Source organism: Ustilaginoidea virens, chromosome 1 (genome assembly GCF_000687475.1).
Source record: "Ustilaginoidea virens chromosome 1, complete sequence".
In the NCBI taxonomy this organism is placed as follows: domain Eukaryota; kingdom Fungi; phylum Ascomycota; class Sordariomycetes; order Hypocreales; family Clavicipitaceae; genus Ustilaginoidea; species Ustilaginoidea virens.
In genome coordinates, this window is record NC_057316.1 from 228,888 (window position 1) to 242,509 (window position 13,622).

The following is a 13,622-nucleotide window of genomic DNA, read 5'->3' on the forward strand; positions in this document are numbered from 1 at the left end:
TCGGGACTAAAAAGGGGTATCTATCTATACGGTCCTTAATATTATTAATCTCTTTTATATAGTATTCCTATTGTGACCTAGCTAAAGGCTAGGTGCGCTTTTTAAGCCTTTTTGCGAGATTTAGCTTAAAGGCTAGTCTTTTCCCTAGGAATCGCTATTATTACTATCTTTAAGCTTAGCGATTTATAAGGCTTCTACGGCCTTTAGGTCTATAGAAGCTATAATTATCTTTAGTAGGGGCCGGGCCAGCCTTAGCTTATACTCTAGTATTTTATAGCTGGCATCCCTATATTAGGTATAAAGTGACTTCTAGTAGCGCTCCTTAAGGACTTCCCTTAAAACCTATAGCGCCCTCTTATTAGGAAACCTTCGCTTGCCTTTCGAACCTAGCTTATAGACGCCTATTATAGGCATATTATTATCCTTATCTTGGGCAGTTGTCTATAGATCTTAGGCATTATCGTTATAATCCTAGGAAGGGTCTATATAGCGCTTTATAGTAAGACTTATCTCTAGGTCGATAGCGATTTTATAATACCGTACGATAGCCGCCTTATAGTCTTTATGGGAGACCCTTAGGCTAATAATTTTATCTAATATATAAGGGTTAAAGGCAGATTAGAGTATTTTTAGCTTAACTGACTTAGGCTACCTAAGCCCCCCTATTAATACTAATTTCTCTTTAAAGTATATAAAGAAGGTAGAAAAGGGTTCTTTTAGCGCCTAATAGAGGGTATACTTAAGCTTACTAATCGTATATTCCTCCTAATATAGGTCTTTAAAGAGTCGCTATAGGTAGTTAAAGAAAGCTATAGGGCGGTAATAAAGGGCTATACTATTCTTAAAGAATACCGCGACTTAGGATTAGACTATAGCTGAGAGGTTTTAGTAAATAAATATCTATTAGGTCTTATCGTTACCGATAAAGTCTTAATCGATCTCTAATTTATACTCTATAAAGGTCTTCTATATGGTAAATATAGCCTTTTTACTATTAAAGGGTTCCCCGACCGGTATCGGCTTACGCTTAGGTCGGGTTTCCTCTAGGGTTAGGATAGAGTTAGTCTAGGACCGGTCGGGGGTTATTATAGGGGCTAGCGATAGTTGTTATTGCATCTAGTCGATAAGGGCTAGTATCTGACGCTCAGTCTGTTCGGCCTGAGCGTGTATCTAATGCTTACTCTCCTAGCTTTAGGATAGCTATTCTTAGAACCTTATATTAAGGACTTCTATAGTATTAGTAATTGACTTTTATTAAGCGGCCTATTAATAAGCGGAGGCGCATCAGGCATTATCTAAGCCTATAGTATTCTATAAGGGCCCTATATCTATTATCGGTAGTTATATATGATATAATAATAAGGGTTGAGAGAGTTTTATTAATTATGATGGACTGGCCCTAGGGCTATTGCGAATAGGCGTTAATCGGATATATTGATAAAACTAAGAAGGAAGGGAGAAAAGCCCGAATTAGGTCCCTTCTGCAGCCTATATACATCCGTATGTAGCACGGGCTAGAGCCCTAACGTTGCCCTATAGGCCTACGCGTCTACCTTATATCATCCGTTCCGGACTAGGCATGGGCGCAGCCCGAGCCTTAGTCAATCCATGACACGGGCATAGCCCGAGTCCGTGATAATACTTATCGCAAGACTATAATTCCAGCCTAATACTCTATCTTTAGCTTACGCGGCTACAGTCAAGAAAGTATCACTTATGAGATCTTAAAACTAATATTTAAACGCCTGGTTTTTAGTTCTACGCGTATGCGCATATTGTAAGCAAAGCCAATCTATTACCAATTATCTCGCCATTCCTATCTAAAAGTGTCAAATGTAAAGACTAGAAGTATCTATATAGCATCCGTGCCAGCAAAGTAATAAAGAAACGTCTATTAATAATAAAAGAAACGTCTATTAATAATAAAAGAAACGTAAATACTAGAAGTGTATTAGTATAGTATGTGCGCCAGAAACGTAATAAATAAATACCTGCTAGTAAAAATAATGCGAAACCTGTTATAACGTTAGCCCATTTCTGGTAATAAAAGCAGCCATCTCTAAACTCTAAACCAAATATCATATAAACTGTAAAGAACGGTCCATTCTAATATAAATCCAGATCCATATAGTTGCTATTAATAGTAAGAGTATCTATAAATCCAGTTTTCTCATCCGGGTCTATCTATTTATAGGAAACAGATAAAACTCTTAATATATCAGCAGAAGGAGTACCAGAACGTAAGTCCATTTAACTACCTAGGTCTGCTATCGGAGTATCTATAAATCCAGTTTTCTCATCCAGGTCTATCTATTCATAGGAAATAAATAAAGCTCTTAATATATTAGCAGAGGGAGTACCAGAACGCAAGTCCATTTGACTACCCAGGTCTACTATCGGAGTATCTATAAATCCAGTTTTCTCATCCAAGTCTATCTATTCATATAAAACAGATAAAGCTCTTAATATATCAGCAGAGGGAGTGCCAGAACGCAAGTCTATTTAACTACCTAGGTCTACTATCGGAGTATTTATAAATCTAGTTTTCTCATCCAGGTCTATCTATTTATATAAAATAGATAAAGCTCTTAATACATTAGTAGAGGGAGTACCAGAACGCAAGTCTATTTAACTACCTAGGTCTACTATTTTAAGCATAGGTAGGGGAGGATAATCTATTTCTATAAGAGTCCTAGACTTATCTATAAAAAAAGAGTCGTTATTCGATAATCTATCTAACTAGGTTTCAAATATATTGCAATTGCTATTATTATTATCTTTATATTTTATAGCTAGATTCATATAATTATTAGTAAAGGCAGGCATCTATTGCTTAATTATCTTATCAATTTCGCAACTAATATAGATAGTTACAGATTAAGGTTTATTAGACCCGATAGACTTTTCATCTAGCTTATTATAGTCCACTTCACTATCATCATCATTATCATCATTATCACTTAGCATTAGAGAGCGATATTTCTTAATTATCTTTCCGGTTTATCGCCTTTTCTAATATAATATCTATATTTTTGTATTATTTCTGTTATCATCACCAGTCGCTATATATTTATATTTTTTAGCCGAAGTCTGCTATATATAAGGTATTATTATTCTTATTATATCGTCTATCTTTTCGTTATCATCCAACTATTTAGTATTATTATCTATCTTAATATTAGCATATATCCGGTAGACGCTTTATAGTGGGCATATATCTTATAGGTCTTACTATTAAGTTCATTTTTTTTTAGAATACGTTTTCTCTTCTAGGGCGGCTCGACTTTAACCGCTACTATACCATCTACTTAGATAGTAATGCCTCTTATATAATCGGGGTTATAGAGTTAGAGTATCTTTCGATTTTTAATAATCCTAAGCCCTCTATCAAGCTCTAGCTTTAGTCTATATCTATTAGGCGTTATAAACTCAGCGATATATCGTCGAAGAAACATTATTTACTTAGGAAACTTTTTAGCCCATAACTTCTAAGACTTTAGTAGACTTTTCTCGTCTACCTCTAAACTATACATTATTGCTCCGGCAAATTGCGCGATAGTCAGGCCATTATTACATAAGTTATTCGACTTTTTATAAGTAATATCGAGTAAGCAATAGAATCCATCATATCGTAATATATAATTATCTTTTTTTATCGACTTATTAGCTATAATTTTAGGAAAAAAGAATGGTAAGTATAGGCTCGCTTTAAACTTAAAATAATGCGCGATAAACCTAAAGTAAAATAATACGCGACAAACCTAGAGTACGATAAACTTAAAACTAATAGAAAGAAGCAATTAAAAACTAGTTCACGTTATTATAATGGTATCACATAATACTAGAAACCCTAATATAGAAAGATAATAATATTTAAGCTAAATTGAGTGGAAAGAGTAAGGAAAAAGAAGAAAGAGAGGCAGTAAAAAAAAAGTAAAAATAGAGTAAGAAGCATAAGTACTGCCTAAAAACGTAGATATAATAATACTATAAGAGTTTTAGCTTATAGCAGAGTCATAGTAGTCGATCCATTACTATAGAATCTCTTAAGAAACAGCGAATAACTAATAGGCTCTATCGTGAAATATATCGCCCAGCTAAGCTCGTTCGCTATATATACCAGCTACAAGCCCTTAATTAATATAACCACACGATAGTATCGCGACACCTACTAAAAGTCTTAAGGGTGCGCATATTTTAATATTGCAATACTTCTTAACTGATAGTCTATTATATTTCACTTTATTAAGCAAAGTGCATTATGGTTACCTAGTGTATAGTAATATTATTATTATTTGTTCGCCAGTAACTAATCCATCGATCGTACCTAAGCTATATAAACTAATATATCAAAGTGTAAGTAATAATATAAGAAGCAAATAATAACAATCCTTTTACCTATAATTAAAGAATACACCAGGTAACCCTAGTATACCCTATTGTGAAACTATTATAAATGATAATACGCCTAGCTAAGTATTAAAAAAAGAAAAAATCTATTATTATCGCGGGATAGTAAATACGATATAAGCGGTAAATATTATTCGAGAGAATAAAAAGGCCCGACCCCACACTAAATAATATAGCTATACCACCCTAGGGCAGATACATACGTAATATAAAAATAACTCTAGTTAGGTAGGAATATACTATATATCTTATATCTCCTTATTAGAAAAAAGTTCTAGCGGAAGATAAAGGTCTAACTCATCAACTATCGCAGCTAAATCTTTATCTATACACCGACTCTTTCTTAATAATTTACAGGGAATTAATTTCACATCTTTAAATTAAGGCCTATACAGCTCATACGCCTTCGCTATGCTATATATAGACCAGCATTCTCTAATAAAATCAGGCGTGTATTTTACTGCATTTATCTTAGGGGGGTTTGATCTAGACACTATCCGAGGTACAATATTATATCTATTATTATATTCAAATTTAAGATACATTCTAAAGTCGATCCATATCACTAAAGCATAAGTATATTAGCACTATTAGAAATCACAATACTATACTTAGACTTACTTTTACACTAGCACTCGACTTTTAGGTTTAATGCCTTTAAATCGATAAACCCTCTTATCTAATTAAAAACCGCCACAAAATTATTAAGAGTGAACCTCTCCTTTAGATTATATCGAATAACTTCAGCTTCAATAAGGTTTTTAAAGCCACTACTTTCGTCATATAGGCGTTAGATATATCCCTAATAAATATTAGCTAGGCACTAATATTATTAAACGTAATACCTACGCGAAAGTATATAGTAGCCCGACTTTTCTAAGTATTTAATAGGCTAATAAACTTCTTATAGCTATACTCTAGATAATATTCTTTTTTTTCCTAAGATTTAATACCCCTAAAGTGAAACGTTAGGGCCATAATCTTTAGTAATCGGTTTAAGCTTATCAAGTATACTATACGATTATTATTAAATTACGCTAGAGGCTATTTAAAGCTAAATAACCTATCTAATACTTCTATAGAGATGATTCGGAAAAGAAAAACCTAGTAGCTAGGAGGAAAACCCTTCTTACATTCTTGATTTCTGCTTTATATCGCCCCATAGCAGGGGCGGCGGGTATCTAGTGCGTAAAAGAGTAGGGTGCGCAACCGCTTAGGACTATATCTAGCGGTATTACTTAGGAAGAGTGCGAGTATAAGTTCCGGGAGTATCGGGCCTAGGTTAGAGTACTATTAGGTATAAAGTAAGGGGAAGGTAAGGTTAGGGGGGTAGAATTAGCGGTATTCTTATTAGGCGCGCGCCTATATAGGCCTAGACGCATCTCGGGCGTATTAGTCTATAATATATAGGCAAAAGTAAGCTAGATTTAAAGATAAAAGCGGCTGGCCTTAGGCACTACATTAGTATATAGGTTAGTAATACCCCCTGACTTAGTGCCTTTTTTTCTTTTTCTTTTTTTCCTCTATAGCGCCAATTCTAAGGTATATAATAACCCCTCTATCGCAGTATAAGGCCGATACTAACCCTATTAGTAGAACGGCAGCAGCAGCAATATTAGCAATAGCAATAGCTACAATAACAGCAACAAGAATAAGAATAGTAATAGTAGTAGTAAAAATGCCTAAATAGTTAGCGATACTGGATAAAGGGGTAAGTATAGGTTTTATGCGCTGCGGAACTACTGCTAACCTTCGTATAGTAGCCCAGAGAACTATATATATAGCTATATAGGCTATATCTAATACGCTCGGAGGACCTTAATTATCGATACCGCAGTTAATAAGGTATAGGCTAGGTTATACCCGCTCTTTAGCGAGGCTAATATAGGTAGGGACCGGTATAGCCTATTATCCCTATACCTTAGCAAGTAAGATATATATGCCCTTAGAAAGAACCCTTAGGAATTAGGTCTTAATATAAGAACTCCTAAATATATAGGAGACTATTACTAAGGGGATAGAAGTGCATTTTCGATTTATATATAGCGCAGGTTACTAATTAATTATCTTTACCTTTAGGTAGACGACTATAAGGCCCTTTAGTAGAGGGCTAAATAAATATCTGCCTCTAGGGGGCATAATTAGGCGGCGGTAGTAGAGGCGGTAGTAGTAGTAGGGGGCTTTAGTATTCCTAGGGCAACCTAAGAGATACTAAACTTTAAAGAAAGGAAGGTCTTCGCCTTAGAACGATAAGCCTATACGTAAAAGAATATTACTATATTATTATAGGTTTTTTTAGCCTAAAAGGAGGAGGAGGGGGCTTTAAAGGGGGGATAAACTAAAAATAAAAGGGGGGAAAATACTAGGGAAAATAAGGGGGGGAAAGGGGGGGAGAATACCCTTATTACTAATATAATAACCCTTAACTAGTTTCGGCCTATAGGGCCTAAGAGATTTATTTATTCCTAATGCTCTTTATTCCTATTGCGGGATTACTATAAATATTATATAGGGGCTATATAGGGATATTTAGTAGCGCCTTTAGCTATATTATATTAGAGGGATTAAATAAGCTAGAATTAGTTAAATCGATCGATATTTAGTATCTAGTAAGCAATCTTCTATATAAAGTATAGTTTATTAAATATAATAGATATACTATATTAGTCGCAAAATAGGCTAAAGCTAGGATTAGACCTAAAGAGTATACGCTTTTATCTATAGTACTTTAGGTAAGAGAGGATAATATAATAGAGGTCTTTTAGGCCTTCCTTATAATAGTAGAGAGGTAATAGTACTAAAGGAATTTATTAAAAGCAGAAGAAAGAGTTAAGGCTAATATTTCTATATAAATCTAGGTAAGTATTGCCGATTTATGCTTTTATAGGCCTTTATATAGTCGAGTTATTTTCGCTATAGATTAGAAGTCTAATACCTTTTCGGCTGCTAAGGTCTTACGCTAAGGGCATTTTGCCTTTACTATTGCCCGATTGCTTTACTATTAGTTATACTAATCTTTTATTAATTGCTTTTCGGCTAAAAGCTAACTAGGGTTAGGATTAGGGAATAGTATATAGGCTAAAGGTCTTTAGTAACCCTTCCTTTATTAGTATTAGAATATCGCTACTACTACTATTAATATACGGTTAATCCTATTAGTTATACCTATTTTATCCATTCTTTTAAGGAACCGCTAGTAGATATAGTTAAAGTAGAGGTTAATTAGAGGTATAGCCGCCTTAGTCTTAAGGGTATCTAGCGGTATAGCCTTAAAGGCTTTAATAATTATATAAAGGCAGGCTAACTATTCTATAGCTAGGGATTTTATAATGCCTTTTGCTACTCCTTTAAGGGCAGTAAGGGTATACTATACCTTTATATTAAAAGCAATAGAGGTCTAAATAACCTGTATATAGACTAGGCGTGCTTCTTAGTATTAATAGCCCTAAGTTAAAGCCGCTATTACTATAAGCGCGAGTCGCTACCGCTTAAGTTTCTTTACGATTTTAATATAGTATTCCTTTTATTTTAGCTTATAGTAGATTTTGACTCCTAAGAATCTAATATATTGCTTCGGCTATATTATTATGGTCTTAAGCCGTATTATAATTTCGTCCGCCTTATATATATAGGTAAAGTAAATAAGCTCGCTTTTACTAAGGTTAAAATTAAATCTGGCCTATTTAGACCAGCTATTATAGATAAGCTATACTTTCTCGAGTAGTGCTTTTATCTCCCCTATATCTCTCCTATAGGCTATAATATTTATATCGTCGGTAAAGCCTAGTATAATAGTTAAGGCTACCTTTTATAGCCTCTTATAGAGCGGCATAATATAAATAAAGAAGAGGATAAAGAAAAAAAGGGACCCTTATAGTACCCTAGTAGTAATTAATAGTCTATTTATAAATTATCTTTTAAAGTAGATTTATATTATTTGCAAATCGGTAAAGCTATATACCTATACTGCAAGCTATAGTGGGAGCCCTTTATTAAAGAGTAGGTAGATAAGGCAGGTATAGTTAACTATATTAAATGCCGCTAAAATATCTAATTAGAGGAGTAAGGCGATCTTACTATAGTATTAGGTCGTACGTATAATCTCTATTAGTATACTTAGTACTATATTAGTTAACCGGTTTGCCTTATTATTTATTTAAAGGTCTAGGAGGAGATTGCCCTCCTTAAGGGCAGTAGTAAACCGCTTTATAACTATAGCTTTTATAACCTTCCTTATTAGGTTAAATAATAATATTAGTCTTTATCCTCCTGCCTTTAAATATTCCTTAGGCCTTTTCCTAGGCTTTTATAATACTACTACTTTAGCCTCTTAGAACTAAGCCAGGTAGTACTTAATATAATATATTTCGTTAAAGAGGTATATAAGGGTTTAGATAAGTAGAGGGCTATATACTTTAAGGAATCCTATTAGGAGCCTATTAGGGCCTAATGCTTTCCAGCCTACTATATTGCATAATATAGTATATACCTTATCGTAGGTAAATATTGCAATTCTCAAGGTCACTATAAAAGCAGAGCCTTACTAGCTAGCTAGATGGCACAAGACTGTCTGCGACCTGAGAACTAATCTTAGTATAAATACTAGATTTTTCACTAAGTCCTAAGACTATACAAGTGCTATAAAGCAGGGCAAGTGTAAAGGCAAGGCAAATATAAGATAACCAGAAAACGCAGGGAAGGTAAGAAGTTAAGATGCATATAGTGCATTAACAGACTCGATTGTGCTGCCCTTCTACTATCTAGAAAGAAGGGGGAAAGCTATCCTATATATACACGAAGGAGGGGTGGGCCTAGGCATCCAGGGAAGCCAGTAAGAGGGCTCCCCGTAATGCTCGCTATGATACGTTAGCAACCCCGCTATATCCGACCTTTCCAACCACCCTAACCACCGCACTAGTAATTAGTCACCGCACTAGTAACTAGCCACCACGCTAGTAGGCCACTACGCTAATTTAGCAATGCCACACCACGCTAGTAGGCCGCCACCACGCTAGTAGGCAACCACGCTAATTTAGCAATGCCACACCTTTTCAATAAGGCCTACCTTACTTGATATACAGTAAATAATCCACTGAAAATCCTTAAGGTAAAAGGCAAAGGCCTAAGGTAATACTACCATAAGTCCAAGAGGCGGTATAAGGGCCAGAAGGTTAGTAGGCCAGTAGGGCATAAGGCCAGCAGCCTAGTAGGCTACTATAGGATTTTAACACCCCCTCTGATTAGCTACTGTAATAGCAAGCTAATCGTCGTATAAAGGATAGTGAAAGAAAATGCAATAAAAGTGCTAAGGAAAAACATAGGAAAAACCTTAGTAAGTTAATATAAGTTAGTATAAGTTAGCAGGCCCTAAGACCTAGTAACTCGCGGAACCTAGTAAATTTAGGGCCCGGCAGTGGCTTCGTAAGACCATCAGCAGGCATACTATTAGTAGGTAAGTAGGTAATTTTAACCAAGCCTAGCTAGGCTTGCTCCCTAATATACCGGAATTTTAATAGCATATGCTTAGTGCGAGCATGCTGATTAGGGTCGTTAGAATTCGAAATGGAGCCCTAGTTATCGCAGTATAGCGGTATAGGGCGTACAATATCAATTTCCAGCTCCTTACAAAGGTTAGAAAGCCACTATACCTCACGGATAGTCTCAAGTAATGCATCAGATTCAGCTTCTAAAGTAGAAAGCACTACTAAAGAGGCTCTCTTAGAACGCCAGCTAATAGGACTACTATTAATAGTAGTTAAGAAGCCTCTAGTAGATTTAGAGGTTTCTTTACAGCCAGCAAAATCGCTATTAGAATAAGCGGTTATAATAGGCTGTTGGTTGCTTTTAGTAGTACTAAAGCAAATAGCTAGGTTCTTAGTGCCTTTAAGGTAGCTAAAGCTGCCTTTCGCAGCATTTAGATGCACATTAGTTGCCTTGGATATAAACCGAGAAAGGTATTGGGTAGGGAATGCTAGGTCGGGTCTAGTCATCATCATAAGCCACATTATAGTGCCAGTAAGGCTCTGATAAAGGCTTTGATCAGTGGGGCTAAGATCTTTTCCACTAGATTCATTTAGAATCCCTGGTTGAAGTGGAATTAGCTGGGGTTTAGTATCCTGTAAGCCGAATTTAGCTAGAACTTCTGCTATAAATTGGGCTTGGTGTAGCTATAATAGACCTTCTTTCTTATTTCGTATAATTTGTATACCTAGGAAGAAGGAAGCCGGACCACGGTCTTTTATAGTATAGACCTTATGAAATTTCCTTTTTAGCTGGTTAATATAAGTTATATTTGGACCAACTAATAGGCAATCGTCAATATAGGTGACAATAAAGGTGCTGGTTTGCTTATTATAAAAGACGGCAGCATTAGAAGCTAAAGGTAAAAAACCTTCACTAGAAATCAGGTCTTTTAGCTGGTGTTGCCATTCACGGGGTGCTTGTTTTAGCCTGTATAGGGCCTTCTTCAATAAAATAGCTTGCTTTATAGAAGGGTTAAAGCCAGCTTCTTTAAGCAAAGTTAGTAGCCGTTGGCGCTGTATATTAGACTAAAGCTTGCTATCAGTTAGTAGACTTTCTGTAAATTCAAGGAATCCATCAGGGATATCTATATAAATAGTCTCAGAAAGTTCGCTATTTAGGAAGGCGCCTATAAAATCAATTTGCTCTATTTCCCAGTTATTACTAGCAGCCAAAGCTAGTATAACCCTCCAGGTAGGTGGAATAGAGGTAGAAGTATAGGTATGCTGAAAGTCCTTTCCTTCGACTTGCATAAAGCCCTTTACTATTAATCTAGCCTTATATTTTATAGGCTGATTATTAGCATCCTTTTTAACCCGAAAAATAGGCCTATTGCGTATAATTTTCCTATCAATAGGAACGCTAGACTTAAGAAAAAATTAGAAGACTTTAGTATCTAAAAGCTGCTCAAATTCCTTAAATAGTGCCTTTATCCAAAGGTCTTTTTCAGGGCTTTATAGCATATCCTTCCAGCTATTAGGCGTACCATCAGGGGCCTTTTTAGCTAGCTTACGCTTAGCTGCATAGTAGGAATCCCATATTAGGTGGTATAAATCCTGATTAGGGAATAAGTCGGTAGGGCTAGTAGGGTTGGTAGGGCTAGTAGGGTTGGTAGGGCTAGTAGGGTTGGTAGGGCTAGCAGGTATAGTAGGGCTAGCAGGGCCAGCAGAGTCAGTAGGGCCAGTAAGGTCGGTAGGAGTAAGGCTAGTAAGGATATCTATAAGGTTATCCTTTGCAGTAGCCGGGGACTGTAGTATAGTACCTTCTGACTTAGGAAGGTAATCCACGGTGGCATTAGTGTTAGTAATATCATCCGGGGTAGCATTAATAATGCTAGTAAAATTAGTAGGGTCCGGCATGCTTTCTAAGTTATCCGGTATAATATTAGTATTAGTAATGTTAGTAAGGTTAGTAGGGTCCGGTATGCTTTCTAGGTCATCTAGTAAAATAGTAGGTTCTCTGCTAGATACCCCCTCTGAACCTGTATTTTGCCCTCTATAAAAGTCTCTTTCTAGGCCATTAGAAATAGGGCCTATACCTTCATTTTAATGAATAAAGGTAATAAAAGTTATTTTAGTAATAACCTTCTTCTTTAGAAGGTAGACTAGGTAAGTATTATTACCTAGGGTGGCAAGGAGCCTATTAGGCTCGGTATGGGGCGCTAATTTTCTGCTTTTTATACGCTTTTCGTATGGTATAAGCACTTCAATAGCTGCTCCAATAGCCCTAAGGTTTATAAGGTCAGGGTAGTGCTCCGGTATTATCTGGTTATAATCCTTTAATAGCTCCTAATAGGGGCTAGAAGATCTGTTAGTAATAGCTGTTATATTTACTAGCATAACAACGCCAGTAATTATAGCAGACCAGAGGTTAGATAGTAGCCTTGACCAGGCTATAGTAGCATATAGCCTATTAGCTATAACCCTAATGGACCGTTTAGCTAGGCTATTTTGTTTGTGAATATAAGGGCAAGATATATTAAAAGTTATGCCCTGTTCAACAAGCCAATCACTAAGCATTTTATTGATTTCATTTCTACCATTATAGTGGAATTCAATAGGCGTTTTGCCATATCTAACCTGTAGGCTCTGTATAAAGCTCTGTAATGCTTTAAATACAATAGTGCCTTCCCTATTAGGCAGTAAGTATAGCCAACGAAATCGGGATTTTCTGTCCACTAATATAAGGGCAATAGGTCGTTTGTTATATGGCATAGGTGATATAGCAAAAGTATCACCTTTTATAATATCTAGGCATTTAGCTGGATTTGGAATCGCATCTTTAGAAGGTCTTCTAACCTTCTTAGCCTATATACAGGCTAGGCAGCGAAAATCAGCATCTTTAACCTTATTAAGGTTAGGAAGACTAGGGGTATTAGCACAAGTCTTTTTAAGTAGCTGAATACCTATATGCCCTAGCTGTATATACCAAATGCCGGCTAACTGTAATAACTTCTGATATTCTGTATCAGCAGCTATAGGGGCAGGAGTAGGGCTAGTAGCCACTATGGGATTTTCGCTAGTCGTAATAGCAGGCTCTTCGCTAGTCGTAATAGCAGGAGAGTTGGTAGTAGGGCTAGTAGCCTCTACAGGTTCTTTACTAATTGCAGTAGTAGGAATAGGGGTAATAGTGGTATCCTCAGGATCACTATAATCAGCAGGGTTAGTAGGGCTGGGGACCTCTACTGTTATACTATTAGTAACAGTATAATGGCTGTAAGGTTGATGCAGTAGTGGTATGTCTATTCCTTTCTGTGGAAGGAAAAAGCTGTATTTTTTAAAGTTAAAAATGCCGATACATTTACGGCTTACTAACCAAAGCTGATTTTTAATTAATACCCCTTTAGCGGCATAGTGCTTTACACCGCTAATAATATTAATATCTAAAGTAGGAATATATAGGGCATTCTTGAGCTCTATAATACCCCATTTCGTAGGATTAATGCCCTATAGTATAGTAAATCGTGCCGTACCCCAACTAGTAGGGGAAATAGGGCAACCACCAGTAGTAATTATAGGCTTATCATCCTTCTCAAAATAGTGAAAAGTGGTGAAATGCTTCTTATCATTAATAATATAATAAGTGGATTCTATATCGTAAAGGAGGGCATCCTTAGGGGTCCTACCGCCTGATTTAGCACTATAGCTTATAATAGTGGATATAGTGGTAGAAGAAGAGGAATAGGATATATT